This window comes from Phyllostomus discolor, chromosome 2, assembly GCF_004126475.2.
Source record: "Phyllostomus discolor isolate MPI-MPIP mPhyDis1 chromosome 2, mPhyDis1.pri.v3, whole genome shotgun sequence".
Classification (NCBI taxonomy): Eukaryota; Metazoa; Chordata; class Mammalia; order Chiroptera; family Phyllostomidae; genus Phyllostomus; species Phyllostomus discolor.
The window spans coordinates 54,690,067-54,701,295 of NC_040904.2; the positions used below are offsets into that span (position 1 = coordinate 54,690,067).

Genomic DNA, 11,229 nt, shown 5'->3' on the forward strand with positions numbered 1-11,229 from the left:
TATGGTAACTGCTCATAATGTTTTGGCTCTTTATCTCCAGTATCAGCCTTGTCAGCTGGGACCTGGTCTGCGGGTCCCCTCGGCTAGGACAGAGGTCACACCGAGCTGCTCTGGGAGGCCTGCTCTGCAGTCCTGGGGACGCCCGCCTGCAGGCCCTCAGGGCATGTGCTCTACCCCAGGAATGATGCCCTGTGTGAAGGAACGCCGACCTGCAGGCAGTTCCTGGAGTGTCGACACACATAAACACAGGACCAGACAGCCCTAGAAAGAAGTGGGTGTGTTACTCTTTAGTAGAGATCATGGAATATAACCTCAACGGATTACATCAGAGACCTTTAAAAACCCATAACTAATTCTCTCTTTTTAGATTTAGGAACAAAAGTAATGTGAGCAGTGTAGTCCATTAATTTTTGAAATTAGAGAGGAAAACTATTTGCTAACAAAATCCCTTGTGAATTCCCACGCTGGCTTCCTTAGCCATCGCCTGGACTCGCCTCACAGTGGCCCCAAAGGAGGCACTCCCTCAGAACCCTATTACTCTGAAAAACACAGCTTAAAAATCATACATTGAATCTGGTTTCTTCTTTTAATACATGACAAATTAGACCGGGAGTGATTAGTATCACTACAAGACTGTGGTGGAGGTAGGTTGGTGGCAACACTTTGCATGGAAACTGGTCTCCTGACCCACTTTGGGTCTCCTTTTTCTTTTTTTTTTAATCCTTGTGGGAGGACATTTTTTCATTGCTTTTAGAGAGAAAGGAAAGGAAAAGAGGAGGGAAGGCAGTGAAGAGAGAGAGAAGGAGAGAGAGAGACATCAATCCATTGCCTCCTGTAATACCCCGACTGGGGATCAAACCTGAAACGTAGGTATGTGCCCTGACTGAGTTATGAAATGGCTGCCTTTCAGTGTACAGGATGATGCTCCAAGCAACTGAGCCACACTGTCCAGGGCCCAGTTTGGGTCTTTTTGCACTGCATATTCTAATTCTCAGGCCACCTCCCTCCAATTAGGAATCTTTCATAATGTATGTCTATATCACCAATATTTGGGGTTCTCTTACCAATTTTATTTTCTTAACATTTATTTAAAATGGATATGATTTTTATACTTATGATGGTGGAGTGGTGAATATTAAAAATGAGTATTAAACAAAGTAAATGCATGAGGCAATGCTAAAAACTAAAAAAGTAGATTTAACTCATTTTTAATGGTAACCACAACAAAAATCTAAATTAAAAGGTATAGAACCACTTTAAAACTTCTCACTTGATTCTGTTTTTCTTCTCCTGATGCACACTTTTCTCAAGTTCAAGTTCAATTTTGAGAAAAATTTGTTCAGTCTTAACTGAAATCATAAAACTAATTCTCAATTATAAGCATGCTGTTACCATCTCTAAAATCTAGATGAATCTGGGCAATCATGGAGGAAATTGTTAAGCTCTCTAGAGCTTTAGCAATGCTTTTGTTGTTCTGACAAGCCAGTCAGGTTGTGAAAAACATATCTAGGTAATTGGGTCCCTCAAGAAAAAAACTTATTTGTGTGCTACCTATGGATGAAGAAACCCATTAAGAAAACAATTCAGTAGTTTGGATCCCACTTAAAACTTCCAGAATTTTTTTCTCCATAAGTGTTTTTACCAAACTAGCACTATTTTAATTAAAAAGCATTTACTCACTGCCATTTTAGTGTATTTTACAGGGATAAAAAGAGTGATTTAAAAAAAAAAGCCTGTGTATTCAAGCCATGAGTTTTTTATTTACCTTTCATGTATGGTTTTAATACAGATTCTAAATCTGAGTTTTGACAACCATTCAAAGTAATGTTCATATATCTGTTTTGCGTTTCCTTTTAAAACACTCTCAAGTCACATCTTAGAAAATGACCCATCAGATGAGATTAACTTTTGAGTTTACATGCTGCCTCGGGTTATATTTAGTGCTACTGTCAAAAGATTTTATGGGTCTGCAGATCTTTCAACTTCATTCACATTTTTTTGGCAAGATTTTTTCTGTGTGTTATATTTGTTTCCTCTTGTCAAGTTTCTGACTACTTGATGCTTATAAATGTATATATTTATATCTGTGATGTGATCCTCAATACTCGTCTTGCACCATTTTATTTTTGACAGTAAGAAGTTAGTTTGTACCAGGACTTGGGCTGAACAAAATATGTGTCCATGCACGTTACGTGTTTTGAGAGGTTGCCCTTTCTCTGGAGAGCATTTCTATTTGTGGATGAGTGTGCTTAGAGTTTCGTGTATGAGCTACCAGAGAAAGAAGAGTTGTAGCCACAGGAACTCATCCTTCATCCACTTGCCCCCTGTCTTCAACCAGACAAGAGGAAATTCCAGAACCATTTTCAACCTGTTTTCAAACAAAAGACTGTAGAAAAATCATTCATAAAAAAGAGGAAACCCTAATCTGAAAAAGTTGGACACTTTCATTAATTTTGTTCTGTCTGTTTACATTTGAAATCTTTGGGAAAGCAAGTTTATTTTTGCCATTTAAAAGGACATTAGTACGGGCTTCATAGTTGACCTAGTCCAATAGTTTAAGTTAAAAGTTTGGGAAAATGGTGGGTTTTCCCCTTTTTCATTTGAACAACTGCTTTGTAAATAAATGTCCGTGCCTGGCCAGTACTGCAACTGGCTGAAAGACAGAATGTTTAGGACAGTTCTCTGATCTTTATTGAGAAAAAATTCCAATTATGTGCTTTACTCTGCAGGATGCAAGGAGGCAGCCCTCACCAAAACCTCCAATGTGATCTCCATATGGACTTCATGCCCTTAAAATAACTCTTTCTAATCTTCTCTCTTACAATGTTCCAGATTTAAATTCCATCTGTACCCACCTTTAGCTCCTTTGCTGCCACTCCAGGGCTGAGTCCACATGAATAATCTCTCATCTGTGAGGCTGGGTCAAGCCTGAAGGATAACTTAAGAAAACACCCTATCCGTAAGGTTGAACTTAGCTTTCTGGGTTTCAGAATGGATGTTCTTTGCTTGAAAGCTACCACAATGTCGACCTGAATGTTTTCATCTTAGACCATGGTGCAACTTGAATAACTGCTCTGTTCTAAAATAACAAATACTGTATTATTGGGTAAGTCACATTGAACGTGTCACTGAGAAGTTGTTAAATACCTTAAAATACTCTTTCGATAAACGTTTATTTCTTTAAGGACCTGGACGTCTGTCAGCATAAGAAGTGAACACACAACTGTAGTGTGAGGCAAGGCGGCCTGTCATTAAAGCTCGCTGCAGGGTTAGTAGAACTGTTCTGTAAGCTGCAGTGGGTCGCAGCAGACTTCGTGTAAGAAATGTGTTAGTGCAGAAAGTAAGACTAAGGGTAAGGTTCTCAGACTGTTTTTTCCGTACTTTTCGGTGAATGATTATAGTATTTAAATGAAATTTGTTTGCTTTTAGAGATACTTGTGTGTGCCGTGCGCCGTTGGTTGGGATGGGGTGTGCCGTTGATGGAGATGAATGTGGAGGTTGATCTTTGCGTTACATAAGTGCTAGTCTCTAGAAATTGGTAAAACGTCTTTATTCATAGGCACTGTTTTTAAAGCATCATAGAATTGCATTTCCCTTCACGTTTTTCTAAGTCTCTAGCTATGCATTCTATTAGATCCTAAACTTATAGATGCTGATCAGGTTTCTCTAAAATATTTGTAAAACAAAATGATATTCACATTTGAACTAGGACATGAATGTTCTTCTGTAGAAAAGATGTGCCGATTAAATATGACCATGCCTGTCCCTTGATTTATTTTTGTCCGTGGCACTTTTTATCCTCTGTGTACTAAATATTTGAATTGTTTATTTTTTGTTGCCACTTGAAGAAATGGCTGCCAAGGTGTCAGCCAAGTGCATAAAGGGGTGTTTAAGAGAATGGGGCAAATGACTAATCGACTGGTCTAATGATTTAATAGATATTTTATGTATATCATAAATACCTATTAAATATATATATATATAAATAAATGGGATTGCCAATTTACTAGATTATTCCTTTGCACACACTTTATGGGCTTCGAGCACCGAAGTGTGAACATATCACATCTCCGATGTCTTTTTTATACACTTGAAATTAGAGTTTTTCTTAGATATCACTTGCATAAGTGTGATTTGTTTATTTTTTAATTAAAAATACTTATTGGAGTAATTAAATCAAATATAGATGGATTACTTCAGTCTTAGAATGGTAACTAAGAATCATTTGTTCTTATTAGGACAGAAAGTGACTTTAAAGTCTGAATCTTCACAATAATTAGTTCTTTCTTAACTACTTTTCTTCTAGTGAAATCATTCCTTATGAGTAGGAATGATGATGGCTGTTATGAAAACAGGACTTGTGTTCTTGGGAAACCTTATTCTTGCCAGGCACAGATTCTCAGTTATTTTCTGTGGCATAGATTTCAGTGCCTCTTTTCCTGTAAAGTTCAGCATCTGTTCCTGACAGGCTTTCATTATATACTCGTACTTGAGGTTAAAATTGATGTCACCTGTAATACCTACCAAATACACTGTACTAAATTCACAAGTGGGAAGGAAAATGTAACTTTTCTTTCACACCTTATTGCTGATCAAACAACAGAGCATGGGTATTTTGCTCCGATAGCACCCACTGAGAAATGTTCGATGATATCGAAGCAAATATGATAAGAAAGTTTTTTAAAACACTTGAAGGAAAGAAAAGACCAATGTCAAAGTGAACAAACATTAAGAAAAACATTAACATAAACATGAGAGAAGCAGGAAAATGAATACGTTACTATCAAAGGGCACAACCGTCAGATGGAAGGCATGACATAAAGAGCATCTGGGCGACTCGAGAGCTAGAGGCTTCCAGTATTATATTTGGAAACAGTGTAAGGCACTATCATTTAAGAAATGACAGACTGTCTAGTCATTCTTCAGGAAGAAAATGCATAGGACAGCTGACCAATTGTGGTCCCTCATCATTATATTAAATCACTGGGTGCATGGCTCAGAACTGGAATTAGGTAGAAATACTTGCACGATGGGTACTGGGAAATGTAGATAGATTATTAAGGTTCATATTCTTTGATTGTAAGTGACAGAGAGTAACTCACACTAGTTTATTTAAACAACAAAAGAAAGTCTTTATTAAAAGAGTCTCATACTCCACCAACATGAATGTGGCCAAAGGAACAAATTCCAAGGTACCGGTAAACATCAGTTTCTCCGCATTTCTTGCCTCAGCGTCTTCCTGTAAGTGTGATTTGAGCACAGGTCTTACTCCTGACTGGGAAGACACCCAAAGACTATTTGTACATCAACCAGTAGGATAAAGCTAATGTGGCTCTTGGAGTGTTGATCATCAGCAGAAGGTTGCACCTGGGGTGGTGACTCTTCTGACACAGCTGCGAATCCTTAGGGCTTGCACTCAACTTGGGAGGAGTGTGTGGGTAGAACAGGTGTGAGCAGGTCAGAGAGTCGGCGTTCATGAGACCTGGTGTCTGGGAGGCAGAGGCTCCAGAGAAGGCCTAGGAGCTGGGCTAGGGTCTGACGGAGCCTTGCCTTGCCCTTCCTGCCCTTTTGATTGGGAAAAGGCTCTTACCTGGGCTCCTTGCATTCCATCTCGCCCATGTCACCTACTCAGAGTGGCCTTCCCAACCCCTCTATTTGAAGTAACCCCCATATACATTCAAAGTACCGATTACCCTGTTTTATCTCCTTTAAAACAGTTATTATGAAGTTATCTTTTTTGTTTACTTATTATCTGTTCTCACTTTTCTCCAGTCTTTGTGACCTCAGAGGCCTTTTCTGATTTGTTCTCCTTTGTGTCTCTGTTACCTAGCACCATGCCTTGATGCAACAGGTGCACAATGAACATTTGATGTACACATGACTAGGAATATAGATTTCTACTGTAGAATTGGAAGTATCAGTTGTACGTGGTGTAAGGAGCTAGGAGATTTTATGGTGTCTTGACATTCTGGGGCAGAGTGGAGATTTTTCTAGTGCTATCAGAGGCAGGATCTGCCCTTCCAGGATCTGCCCTTCCTGGTATCAGGAGGCCTTAAAGTGCTTATTTATTATACCCAAGCTTCGGTGATATTGGAAAACCATGACTTATCGTCTGGTTTGGGGTCCAGTCTCAGTAGGATAAGGTATTATGTGCTCAGACTGTAAAGAGGCCTTGGCTACATCAGACACCTCTATGATCTGTGAGGATGGGCTCAGACATCTCTTACAGATATTGTTTCACAGCTATTGATTATCTGCCAGATTACAGGGAATATGAATGGGGTCTTTAAGACAGGAAGAAGCGGCTGCAGCTAAAGCACTGGGTTTTTAATAAAGAGTTTTGGAGGGGGTTAACGAAACAAGAATTTATTTTAAATCATATCTACACAGTTGAAAGACTTGATTTAGGTACTATGAAAAGGTAGGACGCTGCAGTTATGCATGAATATTGGTGTTAGGACTTTATGTTTTTCCCATAAAATTTACCAATGGAAGTCAAACAAGGTGATATAATTATACAGGGTTCTTTCATTTTCTCTTCCTTTTGGGCTACCTTTCTGAGGAAAATATAAGATATATTTTCATTTAAACAGGAAGAGTTTCTCTGAGAAGGAAGTTGGAGCAAAGTTTGGAGAGAAGTCGGTCAGTTGTAAGCATTAACTTTCTCACTAGACCTTCACATTTCACTCAACAGGTAGGGTTTTGATAACACTGCATTAAATGTACTGCAAGTTCTTCTGTATGTATATATATATATATATATATATATATATATATATATCCAGAAAACTTTTTTTCTGGAATGGTCATTTCCTAAATGGTTTTACTCTAAGAATAAACTTCTTTTTGCACAACCAGGAAACATCCCTCTCTAACGGTCAGGTTTCAGCAGTCTCAGACTAAACAAATGAGTCTAACTTTGGTGACTTGTGGTCCACCACAGATTCCTCTTCCTACATTTATGAATGTATTGTGTACACTCTATTCTGAGGGAAATTAAGTAATGAAATTAAGGAGAAAGAAAGCCATTTTCATTTTCCAGGCTGCTTCTGTCATCGTCCAGCTTGTACTTTACGTCATTATGTAGAGGTGAGACCCCTCTTCTCTGTCTGTTCTCTCAGGCTCACCCCTCACACTGGGATCTCCCTTGTACACTGTCCACAGTGACTTTGAAATGACCAGTTGTAAGGGCTTCATGAAATACTTCTTTTCCTATGGGCTTTCTTATCCTTATCTTATAATAAAAGTAATGTAAAATAGCATGAATGCTATAATAATATATTTATATTGAACAGAATTCATCAGATTTGAATTAAATTCCTAAAACTGTTCTTAAAATGGGATTTATTTTAAGTATACTTATTTTAAAATGATTGTTTAAGCCCATATCGGACTCTAAGCCCTCAGCAGAATTCACGATTTGGAATTAATTACATCACTCTCCAGAGCTGCAGACGTCATGCCCTTCACCCTCCCCTGGGGAGCTCAGGACCTGGGTCTCTGAGGATACGGTTCTTGTGTTTGCTTATCCAGCCTTCTCTAACAACGTTCCCTCTAAAATAGGTGGATTATATGTGAATATGTAATTTATGGAAAGTTGTCCCACTTTGTCACTTCCATTTGGCTTTGGGATCTTCACTTTTGATTAATTGAACAGTGAAAACTAATCTTCATAATATTCTTCAAATTGCATTTTTGCAATGTCTCAAGAGTCTGTGTTAAGCAGTCCATGTTAAAAATGTGTATAACTTTTATCTAACACTCTTATAAAATACTAACTACCAATCTATGTTTCTAAAACATTTCTCTTTTTATTCAGGGAACTCTTCATGCCCCTGAGAAGCTCCACCTGGAGGACGAGCCTGGAGCACATCTTCGTGGCAGTGGTTGTGGCTCTAGGGGATTGTTGGGGCCGGAAGTAACTGGACATTGAGGGTGGTGCTGAAAACTTATGCCTGATAAAAACTTGCACAGGGATGTTTACAGCAGCTTTATTCATAGTTACCAAAACTTGGAAGCAAATAAGATGGCCCTCAGCAAGTGAATGGATAAACCGTGGTACCTACAGGCAATGTAATGTTATTCAACACTGAAAATAAGCAAGTTATCAAGCCATGAAAACACATGAAGGAAACTTAACTGCATATTACTAGGTGAAAGAAGCCAGTCTGAAGGGGCCACATAACTACATGATTCCAACTATATGCTGTTATGGGGAAGGCAAACTATGGAGGCAGTAAAATGACCAGGATTGTGAGCGTGGCAGGAACAAATAGGCAGAGCACAGAGGATTTTTAGGAAAGCAGAATTATTCTGTGTGCTACTACAATGATGGATACTTGTTGTACACATATGTGAAAACCCATAGAATGTAAAATGCCAAGAGTGAATCAGGTGTAAAAACCACACCACTCCGGTGGGGATAGTGACAGATGGGAGGCTACACACGTGTCGGGAGGAAAAGGTGTTTGGGAACTTGGAACTTTCCATTTCGTTTCTGCTCAGTTTTACGGTGTATCTAGAATTTCTCCCCCGAACCAAAAAAAAAAAGAGACATTGATTAATGAACAAAAATTGCTGATGGGTATTCAGAATTGAGAAACCCTTTGATATACTGGAAATAACACGGCCCTTGAATCACAGAGAGAGAATTTCAATCTTGACCCTTCCACTAATAACTGTGAAATTCAACTTCTCTGGGTCCCATTTTTCTCAGGAACAAATTAGGTGAATAATTGTTCAGGATGGACATAAGAAGTAGCTGAGATAACCTCTTACATGCTCAATGAACATTACAGTAGCTGTTATTTGTAATTTGCTTTGGGCTGGGGACCCAGTGAGTCTTTACATCAGAGGCAGAACAAGGAGGCCCTCAAAGACCACAGACAAACCTGCACCCTTTCAGAGGCAGGATGCAGCAGATGGAGAAAAGATTAAGTCTGACCAGTCTCATGTACATTGTGTTTTAACATTTCACTTTTTTCTCCAGCAGTGATGATGTGAGATCTCCTTAGATAAACTGATGCTATTTCTAAAAAAAATGGATACTTGAAAAAGTATTGGAAATGATCGAGAACTGGAATTACTTACACACAGAAAGTATTTCTTGATGAGATTTCCCTTCAAATATTAGGAACTTGACTACTATTTCCAAAAGTAGAAGAAAGAAAAATACATACATGAAAAACATTGCAAGGAAGTATTTTTAGTATATTGGATCCTAGTCACTAGTCTTATTGAGAAATTAAGCTTACACTGAGGTGCATCAATGGAGAGCAAGGACAGGGCGAGTGTACTGAGAAATACACAGAGAGAAATTAAGGCATTTGCGAGGAGTGGGTCACCATAAAACCTGTCAAATGGCTTTTCCATGTTTTCCTTTACACCATACCAAAAATCCCCACTTAAAAAACAAAAACAATACCCAGTGCTAGAACTTGCTAGTCTGCCACAAAGACCATCCCTTCTATTTTCCTTCCTAACAGTCCTCCCACCCTCTTTTTGTTAATATGCCCTTTGCCCCTTCCACCCCATGGCCTTCAGTTCTGGGGATCCGTGTCACTGCTGTAAGATGATCCTTTCCTTTGTCAGTGATGGCTTCACAAATCGGCCTGTGATGTGGCTCAGTTTGTGCCAATGAGACCTGAGGAAGGTTTGCTAAGTGCTTCAGGAAAAGAAATTCCCTTGCTCTTAAGAAAGACCCACTTGACAGGAATATTCTCTCTTTCTCTGGTCATCATGGAGGTGCAGACTAGAGCTCAGAACTAACACAGCTCTTTTTCTACCATGCAGAAGCTAATCTAAGGGTGAGGGTAATTCACAGTAGAGGACTCAGTGGCAGGAATTATAGAGAAATAGGACTGGAGTGAGTGGCTTCTTCCAAACCAATGCTATGGCTTGCTCTGGAATTCTAGGTATGTGAGCCAATGCCTATGCTCACCTGAGCGGGCTTATGTCAGTTTTTGTTTGCTGCTGAAAGCATTCTAGTTAATATCAGCCAACTAATGAACTGTTACAAATGGTTATTTCTGATATGTTGGCTTTTATTAATGTTGTGCATGAAAATTTCAACAAAGATATTATGAGAGCTTGAAGATCACAGCCCAGGATAAAGAAAACCAGGAATTTAATACACAAGGAAAATAATTCTGAAAAGGCAGCTGATTCGCCTGTCGGAAGCTCCCACCATTCATTTTTGAAGGATTAAACTGTTATACTAATGTCCTTTTGATTCACTTTTCTTTTGACAGTCTTGTGAATTGTTATGTGACCTCATACCCATCTGGGTTAGAGACATAACAGAAATGCCGTGAATAATCATGTAAGAGAAGTGGAATAGATTTAATGTGACTTAATCATATCACAGAAAATGGGAGCTAAGTAATGCTGACAGTTATAGCAAAGTGATGGCAGGGAATTCTTTATCAGTGGGTTTGAGGCAACGTGGAAACTACATATAACAGCATTTTAAGACTAGGCTTTCAAACAGATATTTTTTTAAAAGGATGGGATATGTTATCACATTGTGAAGATATAAAATGTGTTATCAAATTACAAAGATAGAATTACACTATTTTCCATGATATGAAAACAACCTGTCTATAGTTTTCAGTATATAATTAATTTTCAACATAATGGAAAACAGTGCACATTCCCTAGACACTCTGAATAGCCTTCACATACTTTGAATTTTACTTATAAACTTTCTTAATGGGAGTGGAATTAGAATGTAACTAATGTAGAATAAATGCAATATGTCATTTGTGATCTTAAAAATATGTATTTTTGAGTGAATAAATGAATGAATGAAGATCATTTTCACCTTCCTTTCAGTGACCACTTTAGCTGCTGACCTACACAGTAAGCTCTACAGATGAGGCACTGAATTCTACAAACCAGCTGCTCGTGAAACTTTTCTTATTATTTCATTGTCATAATTCACTGAACACTCTAGTTCCAGGTTCCTCTTTGCAAATGTCAACAGAACATTTTCACATAACATGCCCTACTATTAGCTCAGACTCAGATATCTCAAATCAAGCTTCCCTCCCAAATGGATCTTCCTTCCACCTCCCACCCCTCACTTCAGCTGGTGGCAGACCTTTCTCCCAGTCGCTATGGGATACGTCATGAGTGGGCACTGAGTATTCCCTTTTCACCTTCTCTCTTATTTGGTAGCGGTGGGGGCCTGTTTACTCTTTCTTTACAATGTCCCTCCTTCCTAGTCCC

General features: G+C 38.7%; 1 long non-coding RNA gene across 1 annotated transcript; it reads left to right on the forward strand.

Moving 5' to 3' along the window:
• Positions 1 to 908: 908 nt before the first annotated feature.
• LOC118498848 lies at positions 909 to 10,760 on the forward strand. The gene is made up of 2 exons (XR_004901332.1): positions 909 to 3,106; positions 7,820 to 10,760. It is a non-coding gene; the product is annotated as an uncharacterized LOC118498848 (long non-coding RNA).
• The last annotated feature ends 469 nt before the right edge of the window (positions 10,761 to 11,229 follow it).